The sequence below is a fragment of the Aegilops tauschii genome, chromosome 2, assembly GCF_002575655.3.
Source record: "Aegilops tauschii subsp. strangulata cultivar AL8/78 chromosome 2, Aet v6.0, whole genome shotgun sequence".
NCBI classification, from domain to species: Eukaryota; Viridiplantae; Streptophyta; class Magnoliopsida; order Poales; family Poaceae; genus Aegilops; species Aegilops tauschii.
In genome coordinates this window covers 497,718,523-497,740,561 of record NC_053036.3, presented here as the reverse complement: position 1 = coordinate 497,740,561, position 22,039 = coordinate 497,718,523, and the positions used below count along the sequence as shown (strand labels likewise).

Sequence of the window (22,039 nt, the reverse complement as noted above, 5' to 3'; positions counted from 1 at the left end):
GGAATGCGGCAGCGCTATGGTGAGCAAGCTTCCCAATGTCACCTGGCCCAAGGGCACCTTTGTGGAGACCGTAAAGGGATGGCAACAGGAGTGGTTCTATACCACGGAACCTCGTGACACCACATGAGCCGCCGCACCCGAGTTTAAGTCTGGGCCTCCAATGCGGCTCACATCCTGGCTCAACAAGGGCCTGGATTGGGCGTCGTACGACGAGGTAATGACGCTGCAGAAGCGCATCAAGAGTGTGATAGACAAGAACACCAGTCTTGCCAGCGTGATCCAGGTGATGCTTTTTCGCCGGATTCTCCCCTGCCAACGCCGGACTCAGTATCTGTGGGAGTTTGATTCGGCCGGTCCCCGGACCCTGCAGCGGTTCTTCGGCACAACACACGAAGACATATGGAAGCCGCTTTTCAAGGCCCAGAAGTCGTGGCCGAAAACGACCGAAGACCTCGGCCTCGACCACACTCGTCCGGCCACTCCCGTAAGTTTTCTGATAGCCTTAATTTGTAGATCCGAGGAGTATATTGAGCTTTCCGCTCTCCTCACAGGGTTGGACGAAGAAGGCGGAGTGGATCCACTGCCCGGCTCCGCTACCCGAAGACCCAGCCATTCCTCTGCTAACGAGGATGTTGGTTCCGGCGTCGTACCAGGCGCCGGAAAAGAAGGCCAAGAAGAAGGGCAAGGAGGCCAAAGGTGGCCTCCGCCATAAAGGCGCTTCGGACGTAGTGTCCGAAGATACCGAAACTCTCTCCTCTCATGATGACGATGAGGAGGAGGAGGAAGAGAGCAATTCTCCCCTTAAGGGGGGAAAGAAGAAAAGGGGGGCTTCCATGGATCTAGAGGTGGAGGCGTCCAAGAAAGGGAGGATCTCCCTTGCGGATGATTCTGAATCGGACGCCGACGACATCCCCGAGTGGCGCCCCAGGCCGAAGCCCCTGGCTGGATCGTAAGTATTCAAGGGCACTGCATATATATATCTGGCTTTTCGCCTTGTGGTTTTAACACATTGACTTGCGAGCTGCAGTCCGGCTCGTGACCTCCCCCAGCGGTCCTCATCTTCTGGGAATTCGCTGGGTTCGAACATGATGGAGAGCGAGTCCCCTCCGCCAGCCTCTCCCCCCACTGCTACGGACAACACCGAAGTGTTGTCCCGAAGGACCCTTCCGGGTCAGGGAGAGGTGCGGGAAGCCGTCAGAGCGACGCCAGATGGTGATACCTCTGCTGCTGAGGACATGGGGGAACCGACCCCCATGGAGACTGGCGACGGGGGCCATGTCCAATTTGGCCCGCAACAAAACATCATTCCAGAGACCCACACGACTCCGGAGTCAGGTGAGCAGCCTCCTTCGAAAGAAGGGGGCGCGTCAACTCCACCGGCGACCTTTGTCAATCCGGAGGTACCGGATGCTCTGGTGGAAGCACTTCAGAGCGCCTCCATTGTGGAGGAACATCGTACCCTTATGGGTACGGTGGTTGAAAATGTTCGGTCCGCCAAAAGCGGATTGAACGAGGCCTATACTAGCCTTCTAGGAGGCTTTCAGGTATGTGATGTAATACTTTTTAGCTATATAAAAGGAATGCCTGTGTAGAGATAGTAGCCCTTGAGACTCTGTTCGCTGCTCGCAAGGAAAGGCCGAACAGAGGATCGAATAGTTCTCGCAGGATATTAACATACATGTCTATTTGAACAAACAGGCTTCAATGTTGGCGGCAGCTTCCCATGCCGCCGAAGTGTCCGAACTAAAGCAGAAGTTAGAGGAAAAGCAAGGTATGTGATACCAAAACATATCTGAAATGATATCAGCTCTTGTTTGTTATCTGAATGAGTTTTATGATTATGCTCATAGCTGACGCGTCTGAGGTCGAGACCCTCAAGAGTGATGTAACACCCCGGGAATCATGCTACAGTAATCCCCCCTAATGATGCCTTGTCATCATGCTTTCTTAAGCCAAAATGCCACTTGTCAAAAATCAAGTCCAATTCAATTCAAATTGCAAGTCAATTATTTGCATCTTAAAATGAGCCAGAAAAATAGTTCACAATGTGGCAAATATTCTCTAAGTATTTTTCATGATGAAACCTACCTCTGTTGGATTCCAAAAATGCTCCTGGAAATTATTTGAGTGGTCCAGCAACAATTAAATTGGCCTTTTCAATTTTTAAAAGTGTGTAAACATTTCCAAATGCTCAAAACAATTTTGTGCAACTTCACAATATTGCAAAGTATTTATTGTGGCATGTGGCACATTTTACAAGAGTCTTTTGGTTCTCGGAATAATTACAAAACAGTAGCTTTTTGATTTCCAGAAAAGAATAAATGAAAGAGTTGAACACTACTGAGTCTAAGGCCCGTAAGATAATAGTGGCAGCCCAGCCCAACGCTCAAACGTCTTCTACCTGATGCTACAGGAGCTGGAGGCTGCGTGGAGGCCATCCCCATGGCGCCCTCCACGTGTCGGCCATCCCTCGGTCCCCTGTTTGTTAAAACGCCCCCCCCCCCCCCCCCCCCCCGCTCCTCTCCCTCGCGCCGCTCTCTTCTCCCCAACGCGAACCCGACGCCGTCATCGTCATGGCCGCCGTCGCCCTCGCGCCCACTGAGCTCCCCGACGCCTAGGAGCTTGTCCTTCTGCTTCATCTACGTCTCCTACTTCGCCTACGAGGAGCAGATCGACCGGAGTCGCACTAGCGCGAGCAGATCGACCTCGACTTCGTCTTCGGCCACCAGAGCTCCGCCGTGTCGATCCACGCCTCTACCGCTCCTAAGCTTTCACTTAGCCGTCGTGTGCCTTCGCGGTGAGCTCGTCTCCCGGTTCCCCTGTTTCCCTGTTTCGATTCATCGCCTTAGATGCCCCCGTGTACCGCCGTCCCGCCATGGCCGAGCTCCCCGTGAGCTCGCCCTCACCATGCAGCGGCCGCGCCCAGCATGCCTCCCTGCCTCACGCCCCGGCCGCGCGCTCGCGCGCCATGCCCGCACTGGCCGCGCCCATTGCCGCTCGGCCGCTCGGCCGCTCGCGTACTGTTGCCTGCTGCGATGCTGTTTGCCGGTACTGCTACCGCTACCTGCTGCCGCCGCTTCCTGTCCGCGTGCCTGCGGCTGCGCTGTTGCCTGCTGCAGCTTGATGCTTGCTACTGCTGCCTACTACCATTGCTTGATGTGGTTTCCCGTGATTTTGTTGCCGCATCTGGCCGTGCCGCCATGCACACCCGTGTGTGCGTGCCCAAGAACCACCAGTGGTAGGATTGGGCCATGGCCGCTCGGGCTAGCCCCTGTTTAAAATAGATGACAATTAGTGTTTAGATTAGTCTATGTACATATGACATGTGGGTCCCCTGGAGATTAAAATAAATAACCAAAATAAATTTAGCTTCTGTCTATGATAGCTGGTCCCTGCTGACACTGTTCACTTTGACCGGTCAACTCTATCTGGGTTGTTGACTGAGTCAACTAGGACCCCCTGGACCCACTGTCAGCCTATGTGTACAATCTGTGTAAACCGGGCTGGGTACCCGTAGCGTTTTAATCTTTATTTTCGAATTAAAATTAATTTCAGAATATTATTAAAACTTTGAAAATTCTTAGAAAATATTCGTAGCTCAGATGAAAATGTTTTTTATATGAAAGTTGCTCAGAAAAATCTAACGAATCCGAATACGCGGTCCGTTTATCTGTCACATGCCCCTAGCATGCTGAACATGGAACCGTCCCCTCTCTTTCATCTGTCTGAAATCCGCCTACAGCCGGGAAATCATCCTTGGATGTTTCCCCCCTTCGTCTGCAACGTGTAGTACCGCGTTAGAGCACGCCTAGCACTACGTATCGTCATGTCATGCTTAGTGATATCTCTGTTTGCTATGTATTTACTGTTTCTTCCCCCTCTTCTCTCCGGTAGACCTCGAGACCGATGATGCCCCTGTGATCGACTACGTCACCGACGACCGTTCCTTTGCAGCAAAGCTTCCAGGCAAGCCCCCCCCCCTTTGATCATCTCGATATCGCCCATTCCATTCTCTCATGCTTGCATTAGATTTTGCTATTGTTATTGTTTGCTCATATTCTGATGCATAGCCTGCTTTTGTAACCTGCTCATTGTTACCTACCTGCTTATCCTAAATTGCTTAGTATAGGTTGGTTAGTGATCCACCAGTGACCCCCACCTTGTCCTTGTTGCCCCTGCTTCATCATTGAAGACCCGATCAACGGGATCGAAGACCAGGCCCCGGCACCGCACATCACTTTCCCCTTAGTTGCTCGACACTACACGGTTATTATCGAGTGCCGAGGGTGAGACCTCTTCAACACTTCTGATGTTAACCCTGTAGTGTAGCTATTCGGTCGTGGTCATCGAGGGTGATTTCCTCCTTAACCACTTCCGATACGACTCTGTCGTGCAACCCCTCAAGTGTGAACCCCGGGGGTGGTTCCTCTTACGTTCACCTTGATGATTACATCGAGTGGAATTCACCGGGGGTGATTCCTCGGGGTTTCGCCTTGATGTTTGGACACACGGATACTTGGACTCTACAACTGTTACTTGGAAGGGCGGGTCGACCCTGAGCGGTACCCGCGAGTGATGTGGAGACGGGTAGACCTGGAGGGTGCCCGCGAGATAATTACGAGGCGTGGCCGGGCATTCCTAGCCCTTGCCGCAAGTCCTCGAGACGGGGCAACGGGGTCACATCTTTCGTGAGTCTCTGCTTGTTACCGCGTGCTTCTAATCCACTACGATTTGGATATTTGATCCGAGGGGCCTCTGGCCTGATAGCACTAACCATCACGTGGGCATTGTATGGGTGTTCTGCGTCGTATGCATCAGCCGAAGCTTATTAGACGTCAGCGACTGAGCGGCGCACGCCGGGTTGGACTGGTAAGCTCCTGCCTTTTTTAAGGAGGTAGCTAGGTCTGCTCACCGGCCGCCCACGCAACGTGCAGGAGTTCCCGGGGTGATGGCCCATGACCCCTGGGGGCATAGGTTTAGTCCGGCGTGCTGACCTCTCTATTAAGCCTAGGTCGGGTTGCGGCATATTGTTTGGCCAAGGCCGGGCATGACCTAGGAAAGTGTGTCCGGCCGGAGTTAATCGAGCGTGGTGGGTAAGTTGGTGCACCCCTGCAGGGAAGAAAACATCTATCGATAGCCTGTCCTACGGTAACGGACACTTGGAGTTGTATCCCGATCGATACAACTAGAACTGGATACTTGAGATGAGACATGGATATGAGAAATGGATAGTATGGCTCTAGGATTGCTTTCTCGTAGGGAGTCGAGAAAGGATCTCTGGCCGAGGTTGATAACACTACTACTACTACTTTACTTTATGCTACTCTACTCCTTCCTGTTGCTGCAAGATGGTGGTTTCCAGAAGATGCTAGTCTTCGATAGGACTAGCTTCTCCCCCTCTTATTCTAGCATTTCTGCAGCCCAGTCCACATATACAGCCTTTCTTTGATAATGTTGCATATGTAGTGTAGATCCTTGCTTGCGAGTACTTTGGATGAGTACTCACGGTTGCTTTGCTCTCCCTTTTCCCCCTTTCTTCTTCTTTCCGGTTGATGCAACCAAATGTCGGAGCCCAGGAGCCAGATGCCACCGTTGATGCCTACTACTACGTGGAGACCGCCGACGACCAGGCGTATTTAGGAGGCTCCCAGGCAGGAGGCCTTGCCTTTTCGATCGATGTTGCTTTTGTGCTAGCCTTCTTAAGGCAAACTTGGCTAACTCATGTCTGTACTCAGATATTGTTGCTTCCCCTGAGTCTTGTGTAATCGAGCTTATGTATTCGATCCCTCGAGGCCCCTGGCTTGTAACATAAAGCTTGTATTATTTTAATTTGTGTCTAGAGTTGTGTTGTGATATCTTCCCGTGAGTCCTTGATCTTGATCGTACACATTTGCGTGTATGATTAGTGTACGATTGAATCGAGGGCGTCACAAGTTGGTATCAGAGCCGACTGCCTGTAGGTAGCCCCCTTTCCAACTCCTTGGCCGAAGTTGAGTCTAGTCATTCAAAACTGTTTTACTAACTTGGCTGTGTGGCTTACGGGCCCACATCGCCATTGGGTGGTATTAGGATCTTTTATTCCTCGTCTATACTCTGGGACTCTGATCTCTCGTCTATTCGGGTTAAACATTTTACTAACTTTGACATTAGGCTCTCGTACCCACTTCCTCCAGGAGAGCCCCGACATTATCGATGATCGCTTGCTTCGCCAAAAGATTCTGCAGATACTCGATGTTTCTCGAGACACTGGGCCAAGTGCCTTCCAGTTCCTGACCACCGATAATCCCCCTGAATAACATCCTTGCCGCTTGTACATTCATCCCTAGTTGCTCCTGTTATTACAAGATACCACTAGTACTCTCCGTTGTTCCGAGAATCCTTTGCGCTTTCTGCTTTGCAGCTTCTTTTCAAACTGCGGATAATTCACTTAACCAGGTTCGTTCATCCCCAGTTGTTCATATGCTTTTGAAAATACCTGAAAATGCTATCTGATCTTTCAAAAATCCTCTGCACCCTATTGCTCTTGATTCTCCTTGCCTGCTTGCGTTAGGATTAATTCCATATGTCTAGCAATATTCTTTAAAATTCTTTGTGATTGTCATTCTGTTCCTATGGATTCAGTGTGTGTGCGAATACTCGCAATCATCGATTAATCCTTGGAAATTTCTTTCCGGCTCAAACATCGTTCCAGATATGAGCTGGTTCTTGCTCAATCCAGATTTGATCGGGTGCAACTCTAAGTCTATTCAACTTACTCATCTTTTGATCAGAGCCTCTGCTTCTGATCCCCCAAATTGGAAATCATAATTCCTTTGCATTTAAGCTTTGGAATTATCAGATGTTTCCAAAATCCGATGCCTCTGCATTATTTCTTCTTCTGATTGAATATCGATACTCACATCAGCTCCGTTGTGGATAGCCGGATCCATTATCTTCGCTTCGGGGACGGAGGTCCTACGGTAGGTAAGAGCACGCACAAGCACTTGATGGATTATCATCCGACAGTGTCCTTCATATTCAAAGAACCTCGTGAAGTTCTTTCCCAGATACATAATGCCTTTGGTAAATTGTATCCTCTCCTTTTGTCAGCCATACTCTGCTTTCGAGCTTGTGTTGTTTACTTCTGAAGTTTGTGGAATAGGTTCCTAAGATGCCCCTATGGGTTGAACCTATGCCTCACCTAATCCTTTTGAACCCGAGAGTTTTAACGAGTCTTACTCTTCTGGTGTTTTACCAAATAACATTTCAACACTACAACTTCATCGAAAGCGAGAAGTAAATGAAATGATATGCATTGAAGAAGTGGGAGTCGACCTTGAACTTTGTGTTCATGCCCATGGACACGATGTAGATCTTATCATGGAAGCTTCTCTTAGAATTAATTATCCCCTTGGTATAAGATCATCTTATATCTAGGATTTGATCCTTTGCAACCGTGGTTCTGACCATAATTGTTCCCCTTTGATTCCATTTCTCGGACAAGTTAAAGCACTTGTCTTCTGTAGATAAATGCATCTTCGCAACCTCTATTTTGATCTTCCATCAAGTATTACCTTCCGGTATCTCGAGAATAACAAAGAACCATGTTGCTTCCTACGAGTCTTCTTCTGGTATTGCTTCTCATCGGTTTCAGATTTCCCTGGGGTTTGAGTTGTTAGTCACTCGAGAACGCCGATAAGTCAACCGATTCCGCATTTTGATTCGATAACTCTAAGTAAATTTTCGTTGCTTACGAGTTTGATAATCCTTCCAGTCATTCCTAACCTGATTGGCTATATCCCTATCGTGCTAAATTTTAACTGTGCTGCCTGGTCCTTTCTTCCCGAAGCACAATCTTCGACGATGAGCTAAGCTTACGTCGATCTTCCTCGTCATATCGTTTCGCCTTGAACAACAAGCATGATTCGAGTTGGTGTCGAATCCGTGGTTCTCGTAGCCTTTCACTTCATCCTTCCTTTCCTGCTCGATGGCATCTTCATAGAGTCTCTCGACAAAATTTGTCGTGATCACCGTCAACACTTTAGCTTCTTCAGAGATGACAATTGAATTCATGGTGAGAAATGCCATCCTTGACCTTCGGGCTCCCAACAGTTACTTTGGGCTCCCAACAGTTACTTCGGGCTCGTGAAGCGGCTAGTCAGTACCTGCCCCCCGGCTTGATGCCATAAAGCGGTCGGTCTGCATCGAAGTTGCCCGGATGGCCTTCGCCCGTGTCAAGGTGTAGTGGGCGAAGATGAATGCCGTCAAGCTTGCAACCGAGGGACCGCCCGCAGGCAAGGAGCACCGCACGCCAGAGCGGTATTTTGATGACGTCCTGGAAGGATCCCGCATTGTAGAGGGCCAGTGTTCGAAGAACATTATTTTTTAATGAATGTATCCGTGCTGCCCGAACTTTGTATTATGAAACAAGGCTTATGTATAATATGTTGCTTGTTTTACTTCAACTTCGCTTCCTCCTGTGCGGCCATTTACGGTATCTGAGAGTTGGCCAGTCGTCGGCTTCAGGCCCCACGTAGGTAGTACGAGGGGTGTTCGAAATAGCACCTGAACAAACTTGACCCAACGACTTGGTCCTTGAAGGAGGTGTTAGTGCAGCGAACCAGGCAATCAGACTATGTGGCTTTATCACTCTCACTTAGCCATAGGAGTTTGACAATGAGATTGTTGGCGCAGCCCCTGGTATTATTCGATTATCCAAACTTGGGTGTTGTAGACGCCTGACCGGCTGAAGACCGGTCCTTCGCGTGATGCGAAAAAATTGCAAGAGATTTATAATTAGTCACCGAATAGCTTACCAGCTCTCGCCGCACCATGACAGTCAGTTTTCGGCTTTCTCTTTTGAGGTGTTTATCCGGATGAACCAGAAACACAATCGCAGTAGTTCTCACTTTACTACCTTAGCCGAACGAGCGGAACGTAAGGCAGTAACCACAGGAGCCGGGCAACCTGTAACGCCCACGATGTGGCTATATCTCCCACGTGTCGAGGCACGACTTAGAGGCATAACCGCATTGTGGTTTTGTCGCAAGAAGGGTCATCTTCACACAATCCCATGTAATGAACAAGAATGGGATAACGAGAGTTGGCTTACAATCGCCACTTCACACAATACATAAATATAATCCATACATCATTCAAAATACACACATAGACCGACTACGGTCAAAATCCATATGAAAATAAGATAACCCCAAATGCTAGATCCCCGATCGTCCCCAACTGGGCTCCACTACTGATCATCAGGAAAAGACACATAGTAACGACCACGTTCCTCATTGAACTCCCACTTGAGGTCGATTGCGTCGTCTGCACTGGCATCGTCGGCACCTGCAACTGTTTTGGTAGAATCTGTGAATCACGAGGACTCAGCAATCTCACACCCGCGAGATCAAGACTATTTAAGCTTATAGGAAAGGATGGTGTAAAGAGGTGGAGCTGCAGCAGGCACTAAGCATATATGGTGGCTAACATACGCAAAAGAGAGCGAGAAGAGAAGCAACGGAATGGTCGTCAACTAGCAATGATCAAGAAGTGATCCTGAACTCCTACTTACGTCATTCATAACTCAAACCGTGTTCACTTCCCGGACTCCACCGAGAAGAGACCATCACGGCTACACACGCGGTTGATGTATTTTAATTAAGTCAAGTGACAAGTTCTCTACAACCGGACATTAACAAATTCCCATCTGCCTCATAACCGCGGGCACGGCTTTCGAAAGATAATACCCTGCAGGGGTGTCCCAACTTAGCCCATTATAAGCTCTCACGGTCAACGAAGGATAAACCTTCTCCCGGAAAGACCCGGTCAGTCTCGGAATCCCGGTTTACAAGACATTTCGACAATGGTAAAACAAGACCAGCAAAGCCACCCGAATGTGCCGACAAATCCCGATAGGAGCTGCACATATCTCGTTCTCAGGGCACACCGGATGGGCAAGACGTCGGGTTGGCATAGACCCTGGTTGCCCAGGGGGCGCCGGACATCGCCCAGTTTGGGCCAGCACTCGAAGGAGCACTGGTCCGGGGGTTTAAAATAAAGATGACCCTCGGGATCGCGAAAACCCGGGGGAAAAAGGCTTAGGTGGCAAATGGTAAAACCAAGGCTGGGCCTTGCTGGAGGAGTTTTATTCAAGACGAACTGTCAAGGGAGTCCCATAAATCACCCAACCGCGTAAGGAACGCAAACTCAAGGAACATAATACCGGTATGACAGAAACTAGGGCGGCAAGAGTGGAACAAAACACCAGGCATAAGGCCGAGCCTTCCACCCTTTACCAAATATATAGATGCATTAATTAAATAAGAGATATTGTGATATCCAAAATATCCATGTTCCAACATGGAACCAACTTCAACTTCACCTGCAACTAGCAACGCTATAAGAAGGGCTGAGCAAAAGCGGTAACTTAGCCAAACAACGGTTTGCTAGGAAAAGATGGTTAGAGGCTGTCATGGCAATATGGGAGGCATGATATAGCAAGTGGTAGGGAGCGCCACATGGCAATAGAACGAACAACTAGCAAAGCAAAGATAGAAGTGATTTCGAGGGTATGGTCATCTTGCCTGCAAGGTTCTCAGAGTTGTCGAAAGCTTGATCCTCGTAAGCGTACTCAACAGGTTCCTCGTTCACGAACTCGTCTCCCGGCTCTACCCAAAACAAGGACACAAGCAACGGAACCACAATCAATCACGGGGAATGCACAAGCAACATGATGCAATACATGAATGATATGCAAGATATGATATGCGATGCATATGCGTGCTCCAGACAAAAAATGATGAACAAGGCAGTAACTTGGCAAACCAAGCATGCCACTGGAAAGATGATATGATTTCGGTCGAAATCGATATAAAGATCACCGGAAACGGATGCACGGTTTGCAAATGGCGAGCAAAACAAGAATGACACGAATCTGTGATTAACAACATGATAGCACTTAGAATGCAACAAGTAACAATGCGAAATCACTCCAACGTAGCAACAAAGCATATGGCAGTAATCTACAGGAGATGCTTGACAAAAGATGAACACTGAGCTACGGCTAGTTCACACCACAGCAGGTTCAAACAGGCATGGCAAAAGTGCAAAAGATAACAGGTTCACAGACTTAGTGAAATTACTGGACATGCCTGAAACAGTATCAGGTAGCAATGTTCAGAGCACGAAGTCAACATGCTACAGGAACCTAACATAGCAAAACAAGGAATGGCAGTATTCTACTAAATGCATATGACAAAAGTCCCTTACTGACCATAAGCTAAAAAGGACCAGAAGATATGATGGCAACCATGTAAACATAGCAAGTTTCGTTAACAGGTTCCAGACAGCAGAAAACAGAGCATGGCAGAAACAATAATATGAAGGCATCTTGGTGAGCTTGATGCACTCATCACAAAGCAATGCATGACAAAACAAGCATACCTACAGCAAGATGGCATGTTTATGAAGCTATCCATGGCAAGAGCAAATACATAGCATGAAAGGAACAACTACAACAAGCTTGGCAAAATTGAATATCATGTTAACAATCTGCCGGAAATATTTTATAGCAAAAGTAGAGCAAGATTGAGTCATGCTATGGCACTCCATAAATGCAAACAAGGGAAGGAATGGATCAATTGCAACAATATCTACAAAACATCCTTACTGAACATCTCCAAAAGGAGCATAGATCTCTCTGTAGCCACATGGATACATAGCAACAAAATAACAGCAGTCACAGACAGAAATCACTGTCCCTGAAATCAGAAACATCACGAAGCCTAGTTTGCATGCTTGTGCTAGTCACCACAGAGATCACAAAAATACATGGCATACACCTCTGTAAAGATGGCATGGCATACATCAAAACACATGTAGAGCCCATACTAATAAGATGCACAGATTAAATGCAACAAAAATAACAAATCCTCAAGTTCTGATAAGTAACAGCAGATAACAGCAACTAGCACTCTTGCATCAGAGATTTTGGCATCAAGATGGACTCAAATGAACATGGTGCAATGGAACAAAATGAAGAGCATCTTGAGACGAACATTTCGATATATTACACGCGCGAAGTGGAGCTATATGCAGAGAGTTATGATGCAATGAACATGGGCATATAATGTAAAAAATCTAGGACTTGGGATTTTCGGGAGAGGGGAGTGTCAACCTTTGGCGTTGACTGGATCGGGATCCAGATCGGATCGAGGCCGAGCTCGCCGGAGCAGGGAGACGACGGCGAGGGGAAGGACGACGCGGCGCGGCTCCGGCGTCCGTAGCTCGGGGAGGCGCGGCGGAGGAGATGCGAGGCGACGGCGGGGAAGCCGCGGCGACGGGCAGCGGTGGGCGCGGGCCCGCGGGAACGGCGGTGATGGCGCGCGGCGGCGGCGGCGGAGGCGCTGGAGGGAGACGGCGGCGGGGCGCGCGGGCTCGGGGGCTCGACGCGGGCCTCGCCGGGCCTCGGGCGGAGGAGAGAGAGCGCGCCGGCGGAGGCTGACGTGGCGCCCTCTGATTGGTCGGGCGCGGCGGCGGATTTCGTCCGGCCGGACCGGACACGTCCGGCGGCGGAGAGGGAGCGGGGCTAGGGTTGATCTGCGAAATATTTCGCGAAGGGAGGTGTATATATAGGTAGAGGGAGCTAGGAGACTCCAAACGGAGTGCGGTTTTCACCCACACGATCGTGATCGAACGACCTAGAGCATGGAAGAGACTTAGAGGGGTTTTGCTGCAACACACAAACGGACTCTGCGGTTACCCGGTTAAGCGTTGGAGTACCAAACGACCTCCAAATGGAACGAAACTTGACCGGTGGTATACCAAGGCCACTTGACAAGCCTCGGTCCATTCCGAGAACGTTCAACACCCGCTCACGAAAAGAAACGAAAAGGGGTGCGTCGGAGGAGATGGGAGTGCCGGATTGCAAAACGGACAACGGGGAAAATGCTCGGATGCAAGAGACGAACACGCATGCAAATGCAATGCACATGATGACATGATATGAGATGCATGACATGAACAAAATGCAAAAACGGAAAACAAAACCCGACCACGAAGGGAATATCATAACACATAGCCGGAAATGGCAAGAGTTGGAGTTACAAATATGGAAAGTTACATCCGGGGTGTTACAACACTCCACCACTACGAGAGGATCTCGTCCCGAGATCTAGGACTGATAGAACTCCGGATATTTGGAACGGAGGTGGTCCTCGCGTTCCCAGGTGGCTTCTCGGTCGGAATGGTGCGACCACTTCACTTTCAGGAATTTGATTGACTTGTTGCGAGTCTTGCGCTCAGTTTCTTCAAGAATAGCAACGGGGTGCTCATGATAAGACATATCTTCTTGGAGGTCAATCTCTTCGAAGTTGATGGTGCGCTCGGGCGTCTTGAAGCACTTGAGAAGCTGTGACACGTGGAACACATCGTGCACGTTCGCGAAGTTGGAAGGAAGCTCAAGTTGATAGGCGAGGTCGCCTCTTTTGCCAATGATCTTGAAAGGACCCACGTATCTAGGGGCAAGCTTCCCTTTGATACCGAAGCGACGAGTGCCTTTCATTGGAGAGACGCGGAGGTAGACATGGTCTCCGATCTCGAAAGCCACATCACGATGCTTACTATCATAGTAACTCTTCTGGCGCGATTGCGCGGCTTTGAGATTTTCACGGATGACTTTACACATTTCTTCAGCCTCTGTGATTAAGTCATTGCCAAGAAGTTGGCGTTCACCAGTCTCTGACCAATTGAGAGGAGTACGACACTTTCTGTCATAGAGAATCTCGAATGGGGCCTTACCCGAACTCGCTTGGAAGCTGTTGTTGTAGGAGAATTCGGCATATGGAAGACAATCTTCCCATTTCATGCCAAAGGAAATGACACAAGCCCTGAGCATATCTTCAAGACTTTGATTGACTCGCTCGACTTGGCCACTAGTTTGAGGATGGAAAGCTGTGCTGAAGCGAATGTTGGTGCCCATGGCCTTCTGGAAGGAGTCCCAGAACTTAGAAGTGAAGATGCTTCCACGATCTGAAGAAATCAATTGTGGAATGCCGTGCAAGGAGACAATCCTGGAAGTGTATAGCTCTGCCAACTGAGCTGCTGTGATAGATTCTTTGATTGGAAGGAAATGAGCCACTTTAGAAAGCTTGTCGATGACAACGAAGATAGCATCATTTCCATGCTTTGACTTTGGAAATCCAGTCACGAAGTCCATTTCGATATGATCAAACTTCCACTCTGGGATAGCAAGAGGTTGGAGGAGACCAGCTGGTCGTTGGTGTTCTGCTTTCACTCTTCGACAGACATCACACTCATTCACGAATTGGGCGATTTCTCGCTTCATTCCAGTCCACCAATACGACTGCTTGAGGTCATGGTACATCTTCGTACTTCCAGGATGAATTGAAAGAAGAGAATTGTGCGCTTCGTTCATTATGACTTTCCTTAGATCACCTTTAGGAACCACAATCCGGTCCTCGAAGAATAAAGTGTCTCTGTCATCAATGCGATAGCACTTGTATTTGGAAAGACCCTTGTCGATACCACGTTTCACCTTCTTCACCATGGCATCAAGAAGTTGTGCCTCACGAATCTGATCTTCCAAAGTAGGAGAGACTATGAGGTTGGCAAGAAAGCCTTGAGGAACAACTTGGAGATTCAGCTTGCGGAAAGCTTCACAAAGATCCGGTTGGAATGGCTTGAGAATTAAGCTGTTGCAATAAGCCTGCCTGCTCAAAGCATCTGCAATGACATTGGCTTTGCCTGGAGTATAATCAATACTCGGATTGTACTCTTGAATCATTTCGACCCATCGAGTCTGCCTGAGGTTGAGGTTGGGCTGAGTGAAGATGTACTTGAGACTCTTGTGATCGGTGAATATGTCCACTTGTCTTCCCAACAAGAGATGTCTCCATGTTATTAATGCATGGACAACTGCCGCCAACTCAAGATCGTGAGTGGGGTAGTTCTTTTCATTGGGCTTCAACTGACGAGAGGTATAGGCCACAACTTTCTTCTCTTGCATTAACACAGCACCGAGACCTTGGAGTGAAGCATCATAGAAAACTTCGAAAGGCTTGGATTCGTCAAGAGGAGTTAAGACAGGAGCTGTGACAAGTTTCTCTTTGAGAGTGTTGAATGCAACGTCACACTCAGGAGACCAGACATACTTCACATGCTTCTGGAGGAGGTTGGAAAGAGTCTTTGCAATGTTAGAGAAATTCTCAACGAATCTTCGGCAATAGCTTGCAAGACCAAGAAAACTGCGAAGCTGCTTGACATTCTGAGGAGGTTCCCAATTCACAATTGCGGACACCTTCTCGGGATTAACAGCGATGCCCTTGGCAGAGATGATGTGACCAAGGTAAAGAACTTCATCAAGCCAGAACTCACATTTGGAAAACTTCGCATAAAATTGATACTCTCTGAGCTTGTCGAGCACCAATCGCAAATGTTTGGCATGATCCTTCTTATTCTTGGAGAAGACCAAGATATCATCGAGATACACCAGGACGAATTCATTGGTATAGGGGTTGAAGATGAAATTCATCATCCGAGAGAATGTTGGAGGAGCATTGACAAGGCCGAAAGACATGACAGTATATTCATAAGAACCAAAGCTTGTTCTGAATGTTGTCTTGGGAATATCCTCTTCACGAATGGGAATCTGATGATAACCCATACGAAGGTCAAGCTTGGAGAACACTTTGGCACCTTTGAGTTGCTCGAATAGCTCATTGATGTTGGGAAGTGGATACTTGTTCTTGATTGTCTTCTTGTTCAATGGACGGTAGTCGACACAAAGTCGTTCCGTGCCATCCTTCTTCTGGACAAAAAGAACACCACAACCCCATGGAGAAGAACTCGGTCTGATCAAACCCAGACCCTCTTGTTCATCGAGCTGTTTCTTCAATTCCTTCAGCTCCTTGGGTCCAAGCTTGTATGGACGCTTGCAAACGGGTTCAGTGCCAGGCTCAAGATCAATAACGAACTCAACTGGCCGGTGAGGAAGCATACCCGGAAGCTCTTCTGGAAAGACATCTTGATACTCACAAACGACTGGAATCCGAGAGATGGCATTCAATTCGCCCTTCTCATTGAGAGAAAATAACCGAATGGTTTCATCACGAGCGGCATAAATGATAACATCCTCAGAAGAGTGTGCCAATTGAATTTCCCTGGCAGCTCAATCAAGTTGAGCCTTGTGCTTAGAAAGCCAGTCCATCCCGAGAATTAGATCAATATCCGAGTCACCAAGAACCATTGGAGAAGATAAAAATTTATAGTTGCCCATCTTGATAGGAACATCCGGAGCCATCATTTTGGTATACATGAATAATCTCGGAGAGGAAACCGCTATCGGCTTAGGCAGATCAACAGTATGCAAATTGTTCATGGATGCAAAAGGTCTTGATATGAACGAAATAGATGCACCAGTATCAAAAAGAACTTTTGCAGGAATATCATTAACTGAGAGATTACCCATTATCACATCAGTAGATTCCTCTGCTTGAGCTGCATTCATCATGTTCACCTTTGCAGACTTGGGATTATGCTTGACCACTGCATTGCTGGAAGATCTGACAGGAGGAGGAGGCGAAAGACGCCTTTGGTTGAAGCACTTGTTAGCATAGTGACCTTTCTGCTGACACTTGTTGCAAGTCACCTCTGAGAGTGGACGATGATAAGGAGCATTGGACTTTGGAGCTTGATTCTGAGACTTGTTCTGATAGCCAGGGTTGGAAGAGTGGGAAGATCCATGGCCACCTTTGTTCTTCTGCTGGTAAGGCTGACGAAACGACGGAGGAGGAGGCAACCAGAACTTCAGTTGCTTTAGCAGCCACTAGTGAGGAAGAACAAGACTGAACTGCGTCCCTGACTCTCTTCTTAGAAGCCTCACACTTGAGCTGAGCAGCCTCTTGCTTCAGTGCCATGTTATAGAATTGATCAAACTGAGTAGGCTCAACAAGAACGAGAGCTAACTGCAGATCCTCTCTAAGGCCACCTCTGAAGTGATAGATCATGCTCTTTTCATCAAGAACGTCTTGTTTAGCGAAGCGAGCAAGTTTCTGAAACTGGATGTTGAATTGATACACAGACATGTTGCCTTGCTTGAGATTGCGGAACTCCTCACGCTTACTCTCAACAACACTTTGTGGAATGTGGTGCGCTTTGAAGTCCCGATAGAAGTCAGTCCAAGTGATCACACGACCTCCTCTGGAATCTTTGTATTGTTGATACCAATCAGCAGCTTGGTCCTTGAGCTGAAAAGAAGCAAACTTGACATAGCCCTCAGGCCTGACATTGCTACATTCAAAATGCTTGTTGATGTCCACGAGCCAATCATCGGCATCCGTGGGCTCGGCACAGTAGCTGAAAGACTTCGGCTGATTTGCGAGAAACTGGTTGAGGGTAGCGAAGTGAGGCTGATTGTTGCCTTGGCCTTGGTTTCCTTGATTGCCTTGCCCTTGGGTGCGTTCTTGCAAGAGTTGCAGAATCATCTGAGCATTGGCGTTGGTGGCTGCCATGATAGCTTGCCATGCCTCCGGAGGCGGAGGTGGTGGCGGAGGGTTCGCCTGACTCCCTTCATTGCGTTCCGGATTCTGACGCGTTGGCGGAGCCATCCTGAAGAGGGTGACATCCGTTAGCATCTTAATAGACAAATAGACAAGTAGAATCAACGGATAGAAATTGCAACATATAGTCTTCACAATAAACATTCGAACGAAGATGAACGAATGAATTCCATAGTAAATCATCACACTTCCATTAAGTTGAGAAGCCACTTAGAAAAAAGGTATGGAATCAACATTTGACTTCGAAGCAAGTCGAATACCACAATTCAAAACAAAACAAATTATTGGCTAGCAGAATAAGCCGGAACAAACATATGATAGAGATTTCGTCCGAAGTTTTTGTGGTGGGGCCCACACGGGCTCGATCGTACAACACCATCATGTACAAGGCAGTGCACATGACATACGAAGCGTCCCCGAGTCGGCATAGCCAAGGACTCTTTAAGACACTACGAGACCACTGTAAAACCAACCGTGGAAAGGCGGACCACTAGACGTCGAACCCCAATCTCATATCATGCGTCTGTCGGAAAGATATCCTAGGAGCTACTTGAATTCCCACTTATAAACTCCCGAAACTTTCTGGTTATGCAATCTGGTGTTGGGGATATAGGGGACACAAAATATATCACCCAAACTAGCAATCCCTAGATCCAGCTGTATCCATCCGTCAACACATAACCAAGAAACCTCCGGAAATCGTTTACCCCAACCTTCGAAAAGCATCCGTTATACGAGTTATGGCAATACTCCCGAACTCCCGCCCCAGTACTGGGTGGCGTCGAGGTGATCTCACCAACAACTGCATAAAAGAGATTTTGATGTCGGCGAAACTCAGGTATTCCAGAACTGCAACGATAAAATTGTTACGACAACACCTCGGAGCTCAACTCCCCGGGACACTGCCACAACCCCTAAATGTCAGGAGGCACCAAGAACAATGTTCTTGTCACAAAACCATCGGAACGATTCTAAGATACCCGCGTGATCCTAAATTTTTTTTAGTGAAATTTGAGGACAGAAGAGTCAAAACTTCTACGTCAGGAGGCCTCACCAGAGCGACGAAGGGACTAAGGAGTAAAAAGAATCCTACTCTCCGATATATATAATCCTAAGACTCAAAACATTTTTGTTCTAGACTCAACAACGCCAGCGATTCGATCAAGCAGGGGGCTCCTAAGTCGGGGATGGCTCTGATTACCAACTTGTAACGCCCACGATGCGGCTATATCTCCCACGTGTCGAGGCACGACTTAGAGGCATAACCGCATTGTGGTTTTGTCGCAAGAAGGGTCATCTTCACACAATCCCATGTAATGAACAAGAATGGGATAACGAGAGTTGGCTTACAATCGCCACTTCACACAATACATAAATATAATCCATACATCATTCAAAATACACACATAGACCGACTACGGTCAAAATCCATATGAAAATAAGATAACCCCAAATGCTAGATCCCCGATCGTCCCCAACTGGGCTCCACTACTGATCATCAGGAAAAGACACATAGTAACGACCACGTTCCTCATTGAACTCCCACTTGAGGTCGATTGCGTCGTCTGCACTGGCATCGTCGGCACCTGCAACTGTTTTGGTAGAATCTGTGAGTCACGAGGACTCAGCAATCTCACACTCGCGAGATCAAGACTATTTAAGCTTATAGGAAAGGATGGTGTAAAGAGGTGGAGCTGCAGCAGGCACTAAGCATATATGGTGGCTAACATACGCAAAAGAGAGCGAGAAGAGAAGCAACGGAATGGTCGTCAACTAGCAATGATCAAGAAGTGATCCTGAACTCCTACTTACGTCATTCATAACTCAAACCGTGTTCACTTCCCGGACTCCACCGAGAAGAGACCATCACGGCTACACACGCGGTTGATGTATTTTAATTAAGTCAAGTGACAAGTTCTCTACAACCGGACATTAACAAATTCCCATTTGCCTCATAACCGCGGGCACGGCTTTCGAAAGATAATACCCTGCAGGGGTGTCCCAACTTAGCCCATTATAAGCTCTCACGGTCAACGAAGGATAAACCTTCTCCCGGAAAGACCAGGTCAGTCTCGGAATCCCGGTTTACAAGACATTTCGACAATGGTAAAACAAGACCAGCAAAGCCACCCGAATGTGCCGACAAATCCCGATAGGAGCTGCACATATCTCGTTCTCAGGGTACACCGGATGGGCAAGACGTCGGGTTGGCATAGACCCTGGTTGCCCAGGGGGCGCCGGACATCGCCCAGTTTGGGCCAGCACTCGAAGGAGCACTGGTCCGGGGGTTTAAAATAAAGATGACCCTCGGGATCGCGAAAACCCGGGGGAAAAAGGCTTAGGTGGCAAATGGTAAAACCAAGGCTGGGCCTTGCTGGAGGAGTTTTATTCAAGACGAACTGTCAAGGGAGTCCCATAAATCACCCAACCGCGTAAGGAACACAAACTCAAGGAACATAATACCGGTATGACAGAAACTAGGGCGGCAAGAGTGGAACAAAACACCAGGCATAAGGCCGAGCCTTCCACCCTTTACCAAATATATAGATGCATTAATTAAATAAGAGATATTGTGATATCCAAAATATCCATGTTCCAACATGGAACCAACTTCAACTTCACCTGCAACTAGCAACGCTATAAGAAGGGCTGAGCAAAAGCGGTAACTTAGCCAAACAACGGTTTGCTAGGAAAAGATGGTTAGAGGCTGTCATGGCAATATGGGAGGCATGATATAGCAAGTGGTAGGGAGCGCCACATGGCAATAGAACGAACAACTAGCAAAGCAAAGATAGAAGTGATTTCGAGGGTATGGTCATCTTGCCTGCAAGGTTCTCAGAGTTGTCGAAAGCTTGATCCTCGTAAGCGTACTCAACAGGTTCCTCGTTCACGAACTCGTCTCCCGGCTCTACCCAAAACAAGGACACAAGCAACGGAACCACAATCAATCACGGGGAATGCACAAGCAACATGATGCAATACATGAATGATATGCAAGATATGATATGCGATGCATATGCGTGCTCCAGACAAAAAATGATGAACAAGGCAGTAACTTGGCAAACCAAGCATGCCACTGGAAAGATCAGATGATTTCGGTCGAAATCGATATAAAGATCATCGGAAACGGATGCACGGTTTGCAAATGGCGAGCAAAACAAGAATGACACGAATATGTGATTAACAACATGATAGCACTTAGAATGCAACATGTAACAATGCGACAGCACTCCAACGTAGCAACAAAGCATATGGCAGTAATCTACAGGAGATGCTTGACAAAAGATGAACAATGAGCTACGGCTAGTTCACACCACAGCAGGTTCAAACAGGCATGGCAAAAGTGCAAAAGATAACAGGTTCACAGACTTAGTGAAATTACTGGACATGCCTGAAACAGTATCAGGTAGCAATGTTCAGAGCACGAAGTCAACATGCTACAGGAACTTAACATAGCAAAACAAGGAATGGCAGTATTCTACTAAATGTATATGACAAAAGTCCCTTACTGACCATAAGCCAAAAAGGACCAGAAGATATGATGGCAACCATGTAAACATAGCAAGTTTCGTTAACAGGTTTCAGACAGCAGAAAACAGAGCGTGGCAGAAACAATAATATGAAGGCATCTTGGTGAGCTTGATGCACTCATCACAAAGCAATGCATGACAAAACAAGCATACCTACAGCAAGATGGCATGTTTATGAAGCTATCCATGGCAAGAGCAAATACATAGCATGAAAGGAACAACTACAACAAGCTTGGCAAAATTGAATATCATGTTAACAATCTGCCGGAAATATTTTATAGCAAAAGTAGAGCAAGATTGAGTCATGCTATGGCACTCCATAAATGCAAACAAGGGCAGGAATGGATCAATTGCAACAATATCTACAAAACATCCTTACTGAACATCTCCAAAAGGAGCATAGATCTCTCTGTAGCCACATAGATACATAGCAATAAAATAACAGCAGTCACAGACAGAAATCACTGTCCCTGAAATCAGAAACATCATGAAGCCTAGTTTGCATGCTTGTGCTAGTCACCACAGAGATCACAAAAATACATGGCATACACCTCTGTAAAGATGGCATGGCATACATCAAAACACATGTAGAGCTCATACTCATAAGATGCACAGATTAAATGCAACAAAAATAACAAATCCTCAAGTTCTGATAAGTAACAGCAGATAACAGCAACTAGCACTCTTGCACCAGAGATTTGGGCATCAAGATGGACTCAAATGAACATGGTGCAATGGAACAAAATGAAGACCATCTTGAGACAAACATTTCGATATATTACACGCGTGAAACGGAGCTATATGCAGAGATTTATGATGCAATGAACAGGGGCAAATAATGTAAAAAATCTAGGACTTGGGATTTTCGGGAGAGGGGAGAGTCAACCTTTGGCGTTGACTGGATCGGGATCCAGATCGGATCGAGGCCGAGCTCGGCGGAGCAGGGAGACG

At 47.6% G+C, this 22,039-nt stretch overlaps 1 long non-coding RNA gene across 1 annotated transcript; it reads left to right on the top strand.

The window, feature by feature from the left end:
- Positions 1–2,523: 2,523 nt before the first annotated feature.
- On the top strand, positions 2,524–5,829 carry LOC141041743 (uncharacterized). Its single transcript, XR_012203168.1, has 3 exons — positions 2,524–2,797; positions 3,895–3,966; positions 5,577–5,829. It is a non-coding gene; the product is annotated as an uncharacterized lncRNA (long non-coding RNA).
- The last annotated feature ends 16,210 nt before the right edge of the window (positions 5,830–22,039 follow it).